Genomic DNA, 20,264 nt, shown 5'->3' on the forward strand with positions numbered 1-20,264 from the left:
ATTTCATTCACGTGGATATTTTCAATACTTTTGCCTTTTCTCACTCTGGACAAGCGTGGACATTTTTCGTTTGACGCATAGTGATGTTATGTATTTATAAAATTTATGGAATTTCAATACTTTGCGAAATTGTTACTATTTAGAAAAAATATTATGAAAAATCGTTTCTACATACATTTCTATGTGACAAAATATAAAACACGTTTTCTGTTAACCCTATTCTTTCATGAGATTTAACACATTTTATAGAATAGTAAGGATTCTAGCTTCGAATTACTTTAACCGCCAATAACTCACAGTGTATTTGAAAAGTGCATCAAATCGCGAGCAGATGAAACCGATGGGATATCAAACGTTGCCAGAACCCGAATAATTTTGTAGAATGGTATCTCACCAATTGCACTACCCACCGAGAAAATTTGATTAGAAATTTTCTTTTTCTTGTATTTTTATTTAATCAGAAATAACAAAAGAGATTTATTTACTTACGCGTTGAGAGATCAAAATATGCTAAACTCAGAGTCTATGAACTAATCATATAAGATTCTCGGCAGCACTGATTTTTTGCGCTTGCGCAAAACTGTAAACAAAGTGAACCCGACATACGTTTGCAGCTGTCAGTGGCTAGCAGTGCAAAGGAAGGGAATTGATAGTGAAAAATTCACGAATGGTTTGTCATAGGGAAGTTCCTTCTCTGTTCAGTGTGAATCTTTTAGGATAAAGTCTTTTGCTAATTTAGTTTTTTACGACACAAACGGCTTGTTGTAAGTAAGAAAACCAATCAAATGTGCGTGTTTATTGCATGAATTCATGTGTTTCGTTTTCATGTTGAAGAAAAGAAATTCCTGCATGTCTTGTGTACACTTTCCTGCTTGTATGTTTTCGTGATCTTGTGCGAATTATAATTTACGTCCCATTTGTAGCCTTGAATGAGAGTAGTAGCGACTAAATGTCGCAATTCGCTGTAGACTGCACATGCTTGAGGTCAATCAATTGTTGCGATTCACACCCGCTTATTTTTATTCAATTTCTTATTTTGGAGGAAATTAGTTATTATTTTGTGTTACTGTCATGCACCCACTGAAAAATTCCATTGCAGGCAAAGTCAATTGATTAATTAATCGCTTTCGTTTATAAATAGAAATGGCATAATGTTTGTCGAGAATGTTTGTGAAAGCTTTGTTCTCCGGAACCAACATCGCGAAATCAGTATTCTATAAGAAAACAGAGATGAACCTAGAAATTTTTCTTTTCGCTATTGAACCTGTAATTTACATTTCCACTGTACAGCGCATGTTCTACGCTTACGAAGCTCGATCTCACAGGGGAAATTTGTTATCAATTTTTCGAAGAGTGACTTCAATGCACGATGTTTTGGTTCATGTTTGCCTATAAACGTCCTTAAGTTGGTTTTCATCCTTATCATTTCATCATGAGACCGATGTCTGTCGAAGTGTATTTATAAAGGAACATTGAGAATCTCAAAATATTAAAAATCATCTATGCATTTAACTTGAACATTCTCAGTCAAGAAAAACAAAATATGAAAAGACATTTATTCGAAAGACAGACAGACAATATGGATTGAGACATGAATGCTATACTTTTCACGTTGAAATTTCGCGCTTTTTTATTTTTGCTACGATAGTGTTTATATTTGAATGATGGTTTGAACACAATTGATAGCAAATCTCTCAGCTGGAAATTCCTCCATTTTAGAATAAAGCCAATGAAGTATATTGTAGATATTGATAGCTCTGAAACGACGCAACAAGCAATCCCTCAGTGAATTCTGATTCTTTCGTATGTCTACTAACAACTATCCTTCATATAATACTTCATATCAATCATACAGCGATCCTTCTGGCCTTCGGGCGGCGATTACGGTGAACTCCTTGCCCACCTTTTTAAAAACGAGCCAATGAGAAAATGCGCTCGAAGAACAGTGCCTTCCTTAACGAACTTCATGACCAAGGTGTTCTTGCTTTATTTTAACAGACGGAATCTATATATATATATATATATATATATATATATACATATATATATATATATATATATATATATATATATATATATATATATATATATATATATATATATATATATATATATATATATATATATATATATATATATATATATATATATATATATATATATATATATATATATATATATATATATATATGTATATATATATATATATATATATATATATATATATATATATATATATATATATATATATTTGTGTCTGTCTGTCTGATTCTTATGGACTCGGAAACTACTGAACCGATCAACATCTCCTTCCTCTCTCTAAGGGGGGCTGCCATACAATTGAAACAGAAATTTCTACATTACTCGAGAATTAATCAAGCAAATAAAACCAAATTAGGCATATTGAGGTTTCAGGGTGCAATAAATATTCCTATGGTGGTTAGACACTTCTCCCGCTCTCTAAGGGTGGGCTGCCATACAAATGCATAACTCGAGAACAATTTGGGATGTGAGGGTTTTCGGGTATGAAAAATGTTTCTATAACGGTATGACACCCCTCCCTCCTCTGGAATGGAGAGAAGGGTCCCATAAAAATATTACACATATTTCAACCAAAAATATTCCAACCAAACATGACAATTGAAAATTTTCGGAAAACTCTGAAGGAAAATGCGAAAATTCGGAAAATTAAATTCCCATATGTTCTACAATTGCATAGCGACAAGTGCTGTTTGTCCATTTGATGTTTGCGCTAGCGAAATTGATCATTGTTCGAAACTGGAAATGGATTTTAATGTGATGAAACGCACTCCTATATTTTCTTCTATCTATAACAAAAAAAGGATCGCCGGATGTGTTGAAAAGAGCAGAACTCGAGGAAGGAATTGTAAGATTTAGGGCTGTCTTTATTCTATCGTATTTTCTGTATAAAACATTTATTCCATGTAACGGATAAACATGTTATTTGCAAGTGGTTGAAAAAAACTGGAACTAGAATTGTGTCTGAAAATAATCTGATATTATAATGAGAGTTTTGTTAGAAATACTAGGAAATTTATAGTAAAAGGTAAATTCAACGAGGTCAAATAGAAGATCTATCAATGAACAATTCTGCGATTGCATTCATGAACTTACTCATAGTAAGAAAACGTGAATGTTTGAAGGTATTGAAAACAAAAAAACAAATTTCGGGCGGGACGAAGTTCGCCGGGTCAGCTAGTAAGCTTATGTTTAGCAACCACGACAAAATCAAGATCCGATAGACTAACGCCATATTCAAGATGCATTAATCGGTGCCTGCTTACTGGCTGCTGTTAATCCTATTACAACACGTGCTTTATCATCTTGGCTCAGGAAGCACACCTCATTCGGTTTCAGAATCGAAGCTAGCTGCTCAAGCATATGAGAACGCGCGAATTTATTTAGGAACAAGAATGGAATTTTGTTACGTAACGTTTTGTTACGCTAGCACGTAAACGTATTTGAATTAATCGAACCGACATCTCTAATTGTGACATTCACGATCAAAGGTCTTCCCATATCCGCGATGGCAGATTTACAGTGTCAACGTCAGGTGGCGACTTTCTAGTTCGGGGCCATAATTTGGGTTCCAAACTCGAAAATCTAATCTCTATCAGATTAGAAGGCTCGAAGCTTTTAATTTTAAAATGTTAAGATTGGAATGAAAATGTTTCACGTCATATTTATTTACTCAAACGTGAACGTGTTCCTGACTCTATACATTTTCCGATATATTTTACTGAGACTCATCATTATACTATAAAATCACTAGCTGATTCGGCAAACGTTGTTCTGCCATATCAATTATTTCTAATGAATGTGTTGGTTGTTAAATAAAAAAACGCGTCTTCCAGACAAACGGTTACATTTATAACTGTTGGGTTCATGAAATAGGAATCCAAAGATACCCCAGAAAACATCATTGAAGATAATGTACAGACTAATTCTAAATCGAAATCGACTGTTGCATTATGAAATCCGTTCGACTTAAATTCAATAGTGCTATGAAATGAGGCAATTTTGAATACTTAGAAGACTTAGTCTGGACTCTAACTTAATAATTTTTCTTTGAATGTTTATCGCCAAATCTTTATCCACGATATAAAATCATTATCATAGACAATTTTCGTTCAAGATTACTCTCTTGATCGTAACTCTCTTACACAGAACATACATTCGATACGATACACGAAATTTTGCCGCTCAACTAAAAACATCTATCACTATGTTGGTGTAATGTTGTAATAGAGCTCATTACAGACTTCATACTTATTGTTCACACGTAAGAATGCATACGTTTTGGCCTGGCAACAGCAAAGGATGTGTCGGTGTTGCTCATGATAGCGTCTCGCTAGTGAATGTATTCTTTCTCTAACCACTTTCGTTGATTGTGTCGTAGGATTCACAGTCATTTGCTATCTACCTTCGCGTACATGTCGACCATGGACTGTTGGCACAGCTCCAGACATCGTAGAATGATGTCCCGACCACGTCGAATCATTATACGACACCAATAGAATTGATCGACCGCACTCTCCTGTTTGTTTCGTCTCGTCCATCCAGATGTTTAAAATTATTAATTCAAAATGAGTAATGATGTTCTTAGTGAGTGAAAAACTTGTGGCGAGATCTCGTTCTTCAATATTCATACAAAATCCGTGTTGTCCCTTCAGAGCGACCGGCGAATTTTTCGTCAAAGAAATTTCTTCTAACTTGTACTGTGGTCACGAATATTGTAGAGCATGTCACTCAGAATACACTCAAAGTGTGTTTCTTGGTATAGAAATTTCAACTTAGTAGTTTTAAAAATGACGTAAGTAATACTACGTTGAGATGGCGAACGTTAGGAACATTAGGAACGTTAGTATCATTGAAGAAGATAATGGAGGGCGCCGTATGAACGGTGAGTGTCGACGATGCACTCCAGATTATTGTTTTTTCTTCGAATCACAATTTTTCGCGCGACGCAGCACAGTCACCTACCATGATTCCAGTAATGCTTTTAACAATATGCGCATTAGATCTACACACGTGTTCTTCAACCGAAGTTTTATCAGGGTTGATGACAATAGCGTGATTGTCATTTCGCAATCCGAGCATGTGTGATAAGAATAATTCATTGTGCTCATTCAAAAAGGCTTCTAGCTCACCGGCTATGCGCAGACCTATAGGCGAATGGAGGTTACTTGCTCATGTATGGGTGAAAGATCGAAGAAGCGGTCATAGCGCCATCTGTCATTTAACAACGTAAACAAATTCATTCTGTTTGAAAATAGCTAAATAGTCCAATAGCAAATAGCTTGGTACAAGCTGTATGTGGATAGATCCTATGCATTTTATGTTCTCGGAAACGTTGCACCATCGACACGACCATGAAAATCAGTTTGAAATTTGATCAACGAGCACAATGGTGCAGATTGGCAAAATATTGCGGGAGGTTTGTCACGCGAAACATCAATGAAAACATTTGAATTTGTCTAATCATTTTTTCAACCTGCGCCATTGGTCTAGGGATTGAGTTCCGCACGGAGATGGTTGTCTTTTCTAGGAAGCATATATCAGAAAAACCCAAAGCTTTAACTTTTGGGTAAACCGATCAATCATGTCATGTCTTTCAAGTATCTTAGGGTTTGGTTTGACTTCAAATGTACCTGGAGGGTCCATATTGGGTATCTGAGTAACAAATGCCAACGAAGAATAAACTTTCTCCGCAGAATTACCGGCACCTGATGGGGAGCCCTTCCACAAGATCTTATAATGATGTATCGAATAACTATTCTCTCAGTGATGGAGTATGGCAGTTTCTGTTTTCAATCAGCTGCCAAAATACACCTCATTTAACTCGAGCAAATTCAGTTTTTTTTTACATATTGTGGTGTGATGTGTTCTCTCAACACTCTCCATAAATATCGAGGTTTCGGCAAGCGTAGTCCCACTGAAAGATCGTTTTACTTCGTTATCACCTCGGTTTCTCATCCGGTGTGAGCTTATCAACCCAACGGTGATCGGAAATTTTGAGCAGCTAATTGAGCTTATTTGCATTCTGGAGTCATGAGCTCATATTGGGTTGTCGTATATAAATGTCGTATATTGTCAATATATGGCAACACTTAAACATATCTTGTGTTGTACTTATCGCATCGGGTCATACTATACGGCAATTTAAAGACGACAATCTGTGCTAGAAGTGTCGTTTTGACAGCGTTGTGAATGTCCTTTTTCAGTCTCAAGATATAGCGCGTCAAAGATGGAGTCCACCAAGCAAGAAATTCGCAATATTTTATTTTTTACTACCTGCGAGGTAAAACTGCAACGAAGGCGGCCGAAAAAAATCAGGTAGTTTATGGACCCGATACTGTAACGATTCGCACAGCACAGCGTTGGTTTGATCGAGTTCGTTCTGGTGTAGTGGCTGTTGAAGATACACCCCGTACTGGTAGGCCAATTGTCGTGGAAACCGATGAAATCGTTGAAATCATCCTAGTAGACCGGCATGTGAGCACTCGCTCGATTGGCCAGGAACTGGGTATAGACCATAAAACCGTTTGGAACCATTTGCAGAAGATTGGATTCCAAAAAAAGCTGGATGTATGGGTGCCACACGAGTTGACGCAAAAAAAAATCTTTTAGATCGAATCAACGCCTGCAATGCACTGCTGAAACGGAACGAACTCGACCCATTTTTGAAGAAGATGATGACTGGTGATGAAAAGTGGATCACGTACGACAACCTAAAACGAAAAAAGTCGTGGTCGAAGCGCGGTGAGCCGGCCTAAACCATCGCCAAGCCCGAATTGACGGCCAGGAAGGTTTTGCTGTGTGTTTGGTGGGATTGGAAGGGAATCATCCACTATGAGCTGCTCAACTATGGCCAGACCCTCAACTCGGTTCTCTACTGTGAGCAGTTTGACCGTTTGAAGCAGGCGATTGACCAGAAGCGGCCAGAAATGATCAATAGGAATGATGTTGTTTTCCACCAGGAAAATGCTCGGCCTCACACATCTTTGATGACCCGTCAGAAGCTACGGGAGCTCGGATGGGATGTTCTATTGCACCCACCGTATATTCCGGACCTGGCTCCAAGTGATTATCATCTCTTCTGGTTCATGCAAAACGCTCTTTGTGATACTAAGTTGGCCTCAAAAGAGGCTTGCGAAAACTGGATGTCTGAGTTTTTTGCAAATAAGGAGGGGGGGATAATGAAGTTGCCTTCTAAATGGCAACAAGTTTGCGAACAAAACGGCGCATATTTGTTTTGAATTGGATAATTTTAAGTATCTATATATATAAAAATGGATTTCTGTCTGTCTGTCTGTCTGTCTGATTCTTATGGACTCGGAAACTACTGAACCGATCAACATGAAAATTGGTATGTAGCGGTTTTTGGGGCCGGGGAAGGTTTTCGTGATAGTTTGAGACCCCTCCCCCTCTCTAAGGGGGGCTCCCATACAAATGAAACACAAATTTCTTCATTACTCGTGAATTAATCAAGCAAATAAAACCAAATTAGGCATATTGACGTTTCAGGGTGCAATAAATGTCTCTATGGTGGTTAGACTCTCCACCCCCCTCTCGAAGGAGGGGCTGCCATACAAATGAAAAACAAAATTCTGAATTACTCGAGAATTAATCAAGCAAACGAAACCAAATTTGGCATGTGGAGGTTTTAGGATGCAATAAATATTTATATGGTGGTTAGACACTTTTCCCGCTCTCTAAGGGTGGGCTGTCATACAAATGAAACACAAATTTCTGCATAACTCGAAAACTAATCGAGCAAATGGAGCCACATTTGGCATGTGAAGGTTTCACGGGGCACGAAACGTTTCTATGGTGAATACACTCCTCCCCCTCTGTAAGAGGGGGCTGCCATACAAACGAAACACAAACTTCTGCATAACTCGAGAACTAATCAAGCACAATTTGGAATGTGAGGGTTTTTGGGTATGAGAATTGTTTCAATAATGGTATGACACCCCTCCCTCCTCTGGAATTGAGAGGTGGTCCCATAAAAATATTACACATATTTCAACCAAAAATATTCCAACCAAACATGACAATTGATAATTCTCGGAAAACTCTGAACGAAAAAGGGAAAATTCGGTAAATTAAATTATATATATTCTACAATTACATAGTGACAAGTGCTATTAGTCCATTTGATGTTTGCGCTAGCGAAATTGATCTTTGTTCGAAACTGGAAATGGATTTTAATGTGATGAAACGCACTCCTATATCTTCTTCTATCTATACAAAAAAAGGATCGCTGGATGTGTTGATAAAAGCAGAACTCAAGGTAGGAACTGTCCGATTTAGGGCTGTCTTTTTTCTATTATATTTTCTTTATAAAACATTTATTCCATGTAACGGAGAAACATGTTATTTGCAAGTGGTTGAAAAATCTTGAACTAGATTTGTGTCTGAAAATAATCTGATATTATAATGATGAGTTTTGTTAGAAATACTAGGAATGTTTTAGTAAAAGGTAAATTCAACGGGGTCGAACGGAAAATCAATCAATGAACAGTTCTGCGATTGGACCCATGAACTTGCACATAGTAAGAAAACGTGAATGTTTGAAGGTATTGATAAGAAAAAAACAAATTTTGGGCGGGACGAAGTTTGCCGGGTCAGCTAGTGTTAAATAAAGCGTCAAATTTCGATCAGAAATACGACATTTCTTTTTCCTCAACCCTATATTATGATCCTTTTTCGTATATTCCCAACCTTGTTGTTTTCTGGACTGCATCAATTTTTCTGTATGTTTTGACCTGTCCATGAAGCAGGAAATCCATGGAATTTCAGATTGTCATGTACAAAGACGTTCTAATTATGAATAAAAACGAAGCCATAAACATGCCGAAATTAAAAAAAAAGAACTCGAATCACTGTCATGCTTTTTTCAAACCAACGTTGAAGTTACTCTGGAAATTTTCCCCATGGAAGTATCTGTATTGCACAGAATTATACTTAGTGAACGAATTAGGTACGATATGAAGATTCGAAAGGTTCGTCGTTTGTTGTTCAGAACAGAAAAAAACAATGTTTTCACTAAATGATAATTCTTTAACTGTTTGCATGAAGAAAGTAAACAGTCAAACATCACCTTCAAATTGTTAAATGATGATTCTCGTTTTTTTTAAAGTTCTGCGAAACATCGCATGAATCGTTAGTCATAGAGTGAATAAACGTAATTGATACATAAATCAAGGATATATGATATCATTCATCCTGCAAATTTTTGACAGCGAACATACATTTTATTGTGTTGTCTGCCGATCGGCAGTAAATCTCTAAATACTTCTGTCTGATTTCCAAAATCATTTGATTTTTGTTTTTGAAAATCACATCAAAAATATGAACTAGGATCACTAAGCTCGATAGTTTTATCTAGAAGGTTGAAATCTTCTGTAACCAAATCTGTGTATTTATGGAACAATGTCTCGTGCTGTACAGTGGGTGCCAATCATCCAGGATCTTACATAAGCCTTATCTTCTTCCCTACTTCATGTACGTTTAAATTTGGAAGTCTAACAATGCGCAATAACATCTTATGTACGAGAGAAATAATCTTTCCATAAATATAGCTTGAATGTTTATCAATATGGAACGTCTTTGCACCATGTATGGTGCTTTAGGAAACATTACTACTGCTCTCGCAAGATCGTTGTACTTAGCAGCTCTAAACGTTATATATATATATCGTACACAAATTGTGTGCGCATCTCATACGGGTGAAAAACGGTGTTATAGAAGGATGTTTTATATTCAAATTAACTTTATGGGGAAAATTTTATTTGGAAGAACGAAACATTCTGGAGACATTGTAGTTAATCACATTATAATTGTGAACAAACCATCTTTCTGTGGGAAAATTATTTACATTTGGTAGAATATTTTACTAAAATATTCCTCCACAGAGCTCACCGCGAGCCGCGAGCTCTCAGCCAAACGAAAGAGAATTTGAAAAACAGAAACGACGAACATGTGCGCGCACAGTTCCATTGCGACAATCAAGGCATTCAGTTTGCTCTACTTCATCATTATATTTTTAAATATACAAATCGCTCGCTGGGGTTCTGACGAGCTCTCGTAGCTTATGCGACGGCGGTATGCTAAATCGAGGGAAGCTGCTTGCTGCATCTGCATCTGCATCCTGTGAGTGAACCTTGAACGACGGTCGCGTGGTGCCGGGATCGAGGGATCGTATTCTCGGAATACGCCGAGTTCAGTCGTTTGGATTCATTGTTTTTGTCTGTATCGGAAGCCTTATCATCGGGGTAAAAGAAGAACAAGTTTTTTTTTTGATTATTGTGGTGATGATTGTGTGTATGCGTGTGTATTAATTGGATAATTACATTGTGTTGCTGGCGGTGGCATCGTGAGGCACTCTTCCTTCGCACCACGTTATGTTTATATTTTGCGAATGTCATAATCAAGCTCTTATCGCTACGGCTGAAGGTTCAACCCTCGTTATCGAGTAAGTATTCGCTTAATTTAGAATAATAATTTTCGCTCTTGGGTTTCATTCATTTCCTGTGTGCCAATTCGCGTTCGACGAATCGGGCCCTTTGATATTGTGGTTCGAATCGCGCTGGGCTGCGGAATGTGATGACATCGTGCTATTTAGTAACGTGCTCATGTGTGCCTTCCTCTGCTGCACGTATGACGGGGGAACCCTACGACGATCGCAACAAGCAGACCTCGAGGTTCGCTTCATGCATGCATTTAAATTTCCTCGCAGGCTTCGGTGGCTTGTTCAATTTGAGCCATACTGTGATACTACAATAACTATACGGTACATGAATGAATTTCATTGGTGGAAAACAAATACATTAAAATATTTTATCGTAGATGTTGTTTGGTCAGTTAAAAAAAATAATGATGCCTCTGAATTTACTATTGTGGTAGATATAACAAAAAATTAAGACAAACAAGTTCTAATCTTACCGCCTCAGTGCTCACTACAGGCAGTTTGTGCTAAAAAACTTGCTCGCACGTAAATTCGGAAAAATTTGTTGAAGTGGAATTAGGCTTTCTTTAAAATTATTTTTACTCATCAGAGTTTTGTGCTCATTGTTCGTTTCTGATTGTTTCAGCCTTTCTTCTCACCATAGACCATTGCTCGAATTCTTCCTCGTACACGGTCCATCATCCTTTGCACCAGCTGCAGTTTTATTCTGCTACAGTCATTCACAATCGGCCCTCTGGGTATTGGCCGGATTTCATTCTTTGGGAACCACAATGACACCACTGTATTGCGGTTTGATCGAATTTGAATAGTGATAGCTTGCCCAGATGAGGGATCCAGAAGTTACGCAAATGTCAGCTCTCCAAACGACGAACTCTTTCGGGAGTGTCGACCTATTTCTCTTTTGCTGTCTTCCAGGTTACTCTGTCGCACAAAATATAACATTCTTCGCCAGAGATTTGTCCGAAAACGGTTTGTAAGACGTTTCATCATCCATAACGACGCAACTTTTTTTTGTTAGCAAATTGTCGAAGAGCTTTGCTTTTCTCCCACTTCCGCGTTTTCTGCAAATGGTCGATCGATCGCTTTAGAGCATTACACACAGTGGATTTGAGATCATCCAACAGTTCGGATGTCTTACGAGCGAATAACGTATGCATTAAATTAAATGGACTAATTTCGGATGGTGATGAAAAAAAACCTACTTAATGCACCAAATTTTCTTTAAATGATGAGTAATAAAGCTATTGTGAGGAAAGAGAACAAGGACTCGATAAGAACTAATTTTTATTACATACTAGATACATCTCGTAGCGTAGGCTTCTCAACACTCCGCTTAAAATCGTAGCGATTCGCGACTACTAGCGACTACTCAAGAATTCCAACCCTGTCAGGCTTCGTCAGTCAGTCTGTTTTTTGCTCATCCATGGACGCGTGCGCAGATCTGACAACTCCACGATCAACGGCATCCCTGATACCAATGATATAATTATGCTTTGTACGGGGATTCTGTCCTGCATTCTTCGCTATTGTAATGCAACTCTGGGTATCGCCTTCAAATTCAATTGGATCCATCGTTCCAAATAGACTTGTGATGTTACGCCACCATGGCGCTTCTTGTACTGCGGTAGACATTGTCATGTACTCCACTCCACATCAGGGTTACCATATTTACAGAATAATCTGTATTTTTATACAGATTTTTTAGACTTTTTGAAACCAAGAATCTGTAGTTACAGATTACAGATTTTTTGGGTTTCATACAGAATCTACAGATTTTTTAAAATAACGTTTCAATATAAGTTATGTCTTGATGTCAATATTATTTTTACCCATCTCACATTTTATTCATATAGGGTTTGAATCAGTCTGAAAGAGAGTCATTGTGGCATTCATATGTAGCGTGATACCCTGCTTTCCTATGTTCGATCTGAGGCGGAAAGATGCAACAATCTATGTCATCTACTAGCGTTACAATAAATAAGTAACACTGTTTTTTCTTTTCTTTCTAAAACACAGTGAATTTGAATTTCAAAAGTGCGCTTATATTATATTTTTCTCTGAGAGGTCTTGTTTTAAAAATTGAAAACACATAGGAATACGTTTTCGGAAACATTTAGTGAATACAAATATAAAAATAGATATCGGTCACGAAAATTATCCAATTTTTGCTCACAAATTCGTGATATTTTTACACCAATCGTACCTCCTAACAATATAATACAATATCAATTGATAAATTTCCAACAGTTTTATGTTGGAAATCTTTGAAACTAGAAAAAAACTGTTTAGTCCGTGTTAGGCATTTCGGTTTTTACGTTTATAGTTATTTTAAGGCCCATAGCGCCCAAAGTGAACAATTAAGATGAACTCAACTCAGCAAATGTTGGAGCTCAAGTCATTGAAAATAATGATGATGACTAATGATACTCATAATGGGTTTAATTTTATTTACTGGAATCCGTTTTAAACGCAACTTAAAAAGGTTCAACTACGACCGTGAAATTTTGTAAATTTTTAACAGCATGAAGCCACAAGAACTTACGTCGGTTTTGAAGCTGTAGAAACAGAAGTTACTGAACTGAAAGTGTTACATAGAAAAGAAGAAATATAAATCTTAATAAAAACATATCCGATTAATTTATGAATGATGAAATTCTATCAGAACCTGTCCGTATCCTAGGCATATGGGTTCAAAGCAACTTTATGACCATTTTAAAGCGTTGAGAGTTCTCTTATTTTTGAATTGCTGCCTTATTATGTTATTGTAATTGTTATAACAAAGCTACTTACAAAGCGCAACGCAAAAAGCATGCCTTAGTAACAGTGTAAACTTTCATCATACTTCAATGAAGCATTGTATTTTCACTACAGTTCTGGCTCTACGTGGATATCATCGATATCGTCCAATTCGTCGAATTCATAATAAATATGCCAATCAATGATACTAAACCAAAGATTATGTTTCAAAATTGGACATATAAATTACCTATACAGATTTAAATACAGATTTTCTGAGAAAAAAAAACTAAGATTAAAAGATTTTTTGAAACCAAAAACACAGATTTTATTATGGCAACTAAAGGGTGTGTCACATCAAATTGCATCACGGAAAAAACGCTGTAGAAATTCGCCCAGTAGACCGATCCTTTTGAAAATTTTAGACAGTAAAATAAAAACTATTAAACAACTTTTGGCATTTTCTTTTTATTCATACTTCGAGCCCAAGCCCGTATGCTCGCACCTTCCTCTTTCGCCCGTCCATAAGGTTCTGTACAACGTCAGGTTGTAGTTTTTTTTGAACAGAAATCCATTTTCTCTTGAAGTCCGCCTCCGATTTGACAACTTTTGGGTTCTTCCGGAGGGCCTGCTTCATAATCGCCCAATATTTCTCTATTGGGCGAAGCTCCGGCGCGTTGGGCGAGTTCATTTCCTTTGGCACGAAGGTGACCCCGTTGGCTTCGTACCACTCCAACGCGTCCTTTGAATAGTGGCACGAAGCGAGATCCGACCAGAAGATGGTCGGGCCCTCGTGCTGCTTCAATGTGGTAGTAGGTGATAGTGGTTCTGTAGGCACTCTATAAGGTAAACCGGTCATCACGAAGGGGGCGCTCCGCTTTCCGCAAGAGCAGATCGCTTGCCACACCATGTACTTTTTGGCAAACTTGGATAGTTTCTGCTTGCGAATCTTCTCCGGAACGCTGAATTTGTCCTCTGCGGAGAAGAACAACAGGCCCGGCAGCTGACGAAAGTCCGCTTTGACGTAGGTTTCGTCGTCCATTACCAGGCAATGCGGCTTCGTCAGCATTTCGGTGTACAGCTTCCGGGCTCGCGTCTTCCCCACCATGTTTTGCCTTTCGTCGCAGTTAGGAGCCTTCTGAACCTTGTATGTACGCAGGCCCTCCCGCTGCTTGGTCCGCTGGACGAATGAACTTGACAAATTCAGCTTATTGGCGACATCCTGGACCGAACTTCTCGGATCACGTCTAAACTGCTTAACTACGCGCTTGTGATCTTTTTCACTGACGGAGCATCGATTTTTGCCGTTCTTCACCTTCCGGTCGATGGTTAGGTTCTCGAAGTATCGTTTTAGTACTCTGCTGACCGTGGATTGGACGATTCCCAGCATCTTACCGATGTCCCGATGTGACAACTCCGGATTCTCGAAATGAGTGCACAGGATTAATTCACGATGCTCTTTTTCGTTCGACGACATTTTTCCAAATTTACGAAAAATTGACAGTGAAGCATGGCCAACGTGATCTATACACTCTTATCCGATTATAAGCGAAAGCTGAAGATATAATTCCTAAAAATTAAATTTCTACAGCGCTTTTTCCGTGATGCAATTTGATGTGACACACCCTTTATGCTCCACACGTCCAAAGAGCAACTGTTGGTTGGTTTTTGCAAGACCACGTTATCGCTTATCTTGAAAACGAATGTGCCAAAAGTATGTCAGGCCGAGTGATCTGAGTCACATACATAAGGAAACCGAAATCCTTCGTCGTAGCGATCTCTTGCTCAGTCTTCGGTGACATCTCATTGGGAAGCTTTTCACTTGCGTTCCTCGGGATTTTCACGGGTTCGTAATCGCTCATATTGACGCGCTTCAAGATGGATTCGATGTACGCCTCCTGGTCCTGGGTGATACAATCGTTCGGCATCTCAACCCGAATCTCAACGCAATGCTTGGGTTTTCCAAGGTCCTTCCTGTGAAAATGACTAGTTCTTCAGCTTGTTCCCCGTTACTTCATCATTATCGAAAATGATCAAATAGATCACGTAGAGGCCACGATCAGTATCATGGGTCATACTCCGTAGAAATTAATCCAAATTTATTTTGAGTAACGTCAAGTTTCTAATTCAAGACTCTATTTGATTGTTAGAGTCCGTACAGAGCTTTGTTCAGCTTGCAGACCAAATTCTTCCTGCGATTATCAGCAAAGCAGGGTGGTTTTTATTTCCCCTGTTGGGTACATTTCCCACTGCAGTCAGTTATTTGATCTATTGTGGCGGACCACTATTTGTTGTAAGCCTTATCATGGGGTCGTATCACTATCATTTGAAGTGATTTCCACCTGTTGTGACCCTATGTAAAATATCAGCTCAATCGGACTTCATTTACTAGTTTCGCACAGTCGTCAAAGTTTGAGTTTTTCTAAAACCAAAAAATCACCCAAGAGGGGAGTAAAATAAATCGGGGTTTTCGAAAAAAAAATTGATGCCGAATGTCTTCAAATCGCATGAAACGTCGAGATTTACTGTCATCTCGGAAAAATCTATACTCTCGACGTTTTATGCGATTTTAAGACATTTGGTATCAACAATTTTTTTTAAAACCCCGATTTCCTTTACTCTCTCTTTGGACGATTTTTCGATTTTCAGAAAAATTCAATTTTGAGATCTGCGACAATAGGGCGATAATATAGAATGAGCTAATATTTTGCATATGGTATTTCATCGAGCAAATGAACATTTTGCAGGGAGTCCTGTACGAAAGATCGATATAGAGTAGAGAGGCATAGGGTAGTTTTTCGTGGGAATCAACATTTTTCATCAAGTTCCCTTTGAAATTTTGAGATGCTCATTTTCATTGGCACTCTACTATCCATACATCTGAGGATTGCATTAGACCATTACCAAAGAGATTCTTGTGTGGAAAAGTGTTTCGCAATTACATAATAAGTGTACCGAACTTTCACTATCACTCTACAGAAGAAATAGTTATCGTCTTCCAATTTACCTTGCTTTTTTAGGTGGTATTTACTTGGACAATGACCTGTCACTTTTTCACAATTGTTTAATTCTATTTTGAGGATACATTCGAGAATCCCACAATATGGTTCTGGTCCTACATCCAAATTAGCGTTGGCAGAAAAAATATCATCTTCGGCAGAAATAATGCTACACCATTACACCACATTATAAAATAAAGTTGGGAAGTGTTTTCTAAGAGTAAAAAGGAGAGCATAAACGTGAAACTATATCCTTTACGGTCTGGGCCGTGTATGTGGTAAAGTATGCGAAAAGGTTTTAATGCGTGCTTATTTTCACGCAAATATATATATATATATATATATATATATATATATATATATATATATATATATATATATATATATATATATATATATATATATATATATATATATATATATATATTTATATATATATATATATATATATATTTATATATATATATATATATATATATATATATATATAAATATATATATAAATATATATATATATATATATATATATATATATATATATATATATATATATGTTATTTTTAAGCTCATTTCATGTAATAATTCAGGACGCCAAAACATGAGTCACACACTATCATGCCGATTCTCGTTCCGGTGGATTTACCGCCAAAGAATTTTTTTCCGGCTTGTAGTCACGCGTATTCTAGAGCTTGCCAATCCAAAATAATACTACGTTGAGAATGCTAAAGTTTCACTGAGAACGTTCGACCCATCCAAAAAGAAGCAAACAAATCTGCTTTTTCATTACCTCCAATTCCGCAGTGCCCAGGAACAGGGTAAGTCTCGTCAAAGTCTTCGAATACTTGCTCCAAGTGATTTCATGCAGTTCGGGTCGATTCTGAATCTTCAATGTGTACGTCAATAGATGGATTGAGCAATAGGATGATTTTCAGGGAGTATCTTCGGATTCGGATAAATGATTAAATTGAAAGGTTGAACTTTGTGGACAACTTTTATATGATCTAGAAATAGGTTTTGGAAAATGGGAACGCTTCCAATTTTCATTAATTTCGATCGTTTACGGGTTATCTTAGAGAATTTTCGATTTGTTTAGTGTGCAAATCATCAAAATTCATTCGTAGTTTGGTGAAGTGTGCATCGGTTCGCGATAGACGTTTGCTTTCACGGTCGTCTTGTTTTTACGGTTTGTGGCGGTTAACCGTTGGTTCTGTGCATAAAAGTGAGCATCATTGATAGCCAGATTAGCAGCCGTCTGTGATTCAGTAAAAGAGAAATATTCCGTGTAGAAATTCCGTGAATTTTCGTTTAGCTATTGACGAGATCCGGTTTTAATGTGTTTGTGTTTTTTATCATTTTGTGATCGTATGCAAATGTTAGAAATATGTGTGGTGAGAGAAACGCGATTCTCTCAGAATATTTTTTTGCAGCGGTACGGTACGAAGATGACAGACTTTCTTTTTTAATGGAGGGTATAAGCAGAAGCTCTCGTGGATGACATCATGGTTTCGTGCCTTGACGTAGTGAGAATACCGAAAACGAAATTCACATGTTCGAAAGTAGAATGAAACCGCGGAGGCGGAAGAACAGGCGACATGCCGTTGCGATACACACACAAACACACATTGACAATGTGTTATGGAATTGATGTACAACAATCCTTAAGCTATGTAGTATATGTGTTTTTATTTCTGTTTTCTATGGTACTATGTGTTTGTGTGTATGAATCAAATTCAGGCATTCAGGGATGCTCAGGATTTCCACACTTAAATGTCCGCCGACTGGCGATTAGAAAAAAATGCGTTCGATAAATAGTATATATTCGATTCCAGTCCAATTAATTATGCAGGTTTTCCTTCTCAGGATACCTAAAGATAATCTCTGTCACAAGAAGTTTCAGAATTTTGTTTCTCCGAATGGTCAATGGTGCCGTTTACATAATCACATCACTTACCTCAGTGAATCCTGATTCATACCTATCCCTACTAACAACTATCCCTTCCATGATATTCGCTAGGGAACCACGCTATAGAGGCGACCCTTCTGGCCTTCGGGCGGCGAATATCATAATAACATTCCTTCCCTTCCCCTGGTGACTGTGAGGACGTGGCCGGCGTCGTTATTGATCATTTAAAGCTCGAATCACCGAAAGTTGCACAACGAGAATGATTTGCTAGTCCCAAGCGTCATTCTGTGTGTTCTTTGTGCAATTTGGTTGGTTCAGGTCAATCACGGAGAGCAACTACGAATTGTACAGTCTACCCAAGCTCAAGCTCAACTTTTATATGATCTAGAAATATATGTTTTAAAGTAGAGGGGCTCAAAATGAAAGGGGTATAAGTGACATGTTCGATTTTGTCTTCATCGATTTTCTCTTTTGATCATAACATAACTGCAAACACTTTCCAGCTTTTTTGACGATGTGAACGATAGGTCAGAACCTCAATTATCAGTTTCTGTAGCAAAATCGAATCGGATCGTTTTTGCAGCTAAGTTATTGAGAGTTATTGAGTATATTCAGCAAGTGGGGTTATTCACTAAAACATAGGCGATGAAGAGAAAATCGATCAAGTCACTTACACCCCTTTCATTCAAAGCTCCTTAATTAAAGACGCATGTCATTGTAACTTTACGAGATCTTCTATAATCTATTCGAATGATACTTCTGCGTTAACGGTTTGAGAATTCTGTATACAGTTGATTTAGTCAAACTGAACGGTTCTGGAATTTTTTAACCTGCGCATAGAGATAATTCTCAACAAAAACCCATTCTACTTTTGATATTAGGGAGATTATTTTGATTGCAACTAAACACTCTATTTGGATAACGGGTGGCAACTAAACTATTGTAATTTTTTCGAGGCCCCGATGCTCAAAAACCAGACTAGCTCAGAGAGAAACGAGTGTGTTCTCTCCCCTCTTTCTGCTAGTATTATTTGTTTTGTATATTCATGCTCAGTATTGCTCAAAATAACGTCGAAACAAGAAGCATTTCGGGAGCGCGTTGCACAGTTCTACGAACTACACAGAAATCGCGACAAAAAGTGTACTGTACAACATTTTCAAAGCGAAAATGTTGCGGCCTTGGCTGTTTGCCATATCCTAAGATCCCCAACAACTACTCGTAAGCAAGATAGTGGAAGACCAGTCAAAATTATGGACGCAAAAGGACTCCGTTCACTTTTTCGTACCATCAACAACATGGATTCACTGAGCCAACGGGATGCCGCAAAAGAGGTTCAACTGTTCTCACCAGAACATCTTCGATCCCAGTTGTACCCAAAAACCTCAACCCGACAAATCTGTACAAAAAAATTGTAATGGGTTGTATTTAGGACACGACCGCAGTTTTCGACGTAGAACTACGGAATTATATTACTCAATTCACTTGTTTATCACTTCGGATATTATTTTAGAATGCATCGAAATTTTTGTAATATCTTTTTTGCTATTAAATTTTTTATTACTTCAATAGTCTCGAAAGAGTCGAGTAGAGTCGAAAGCTATCAGCACTTCTCGTTTATTTGGTTTAACTCGCATCAGATTTTCTCCTTCCCACTCAGATATCGATCACAAACTATGAATCTTTTGCTCCTATATTCCGCTTGAGATGTGATCGAACCCCACAACATGCAACAGTAAGGTTACCCTGCTGGAATTTGAAAACATAGTTTCATGAAATGTACGTTTATCTAAATAGATGCAGTGTGTATCTATATTCCAAAATTCTGGATACTCTTTCATATACGCACTAGCACAAAAAATTCTCGTATGCTGCTCTTCTTTGTCGTAGCACACCTCGATAGAGAGAGCTTCCTCTCCTTGTATCGAGCTGTGTGTATGTGTATGAAATCAGCATTAGGCATAAATGATATCCGCTCGTTGTGTTATACTAGCTCACTCGCATCTGTGTTTTCATTCTATTCTATTTTTGGTTTCCGCCTCCAGCCCTGAGAAGCACCCTTGTAGAAAGAAACTCTATTCCATACTCCTCCTTTACCCGACAAGAAAACAATCCTCTCCCGTTCGACGCTCTG

At 37.7% G+C, this 20,264-nt stretch overlaps 1 protein-coding gene across 3 annotated transcripts in view; it reads left to right on the forward strand.

Annotated features, from left to right (window-relative positions):
* The first annotated feature begins 621 nt into the window (after positions 1-621).
* The window catches only part of LOC129767817 (zinc finger protein OZF), a 34,501-nt gene continuing 14,858 nt past the window's right edge, over positions 622-20,264 (forward strand). The window contains exon 1 of one of the 3 annotated variants that reach the window (XM_055769038.1): positions 622-764. The gene's annotated coding sequence lies outside the window, so the exon portion shown is untranslated. Of the gene's footprint in view, positions 769-10,009; positions 10,502-20,264 lie in introns of those variants that run through there. The other 2 variants (XM_055769041.1, XM_055769039.1) reach the window with 2 other exon arrangements.

Source organism: Toxorhynchites rutilus, chromosome 2 (assembly GCF_029784135.1).
Source record: "Toxorhynchites rutilus septentrionalis strain SRP chromosome 2, ASM2978413v1, whole genome shotgun sequence".
Taxonomy (NCBI): Eukaryota; Metazoa; Arthropoda; class Insecta; order Diptera; family Culicidae; genus Toxorhynchites; species Toxorhynchites rutilus.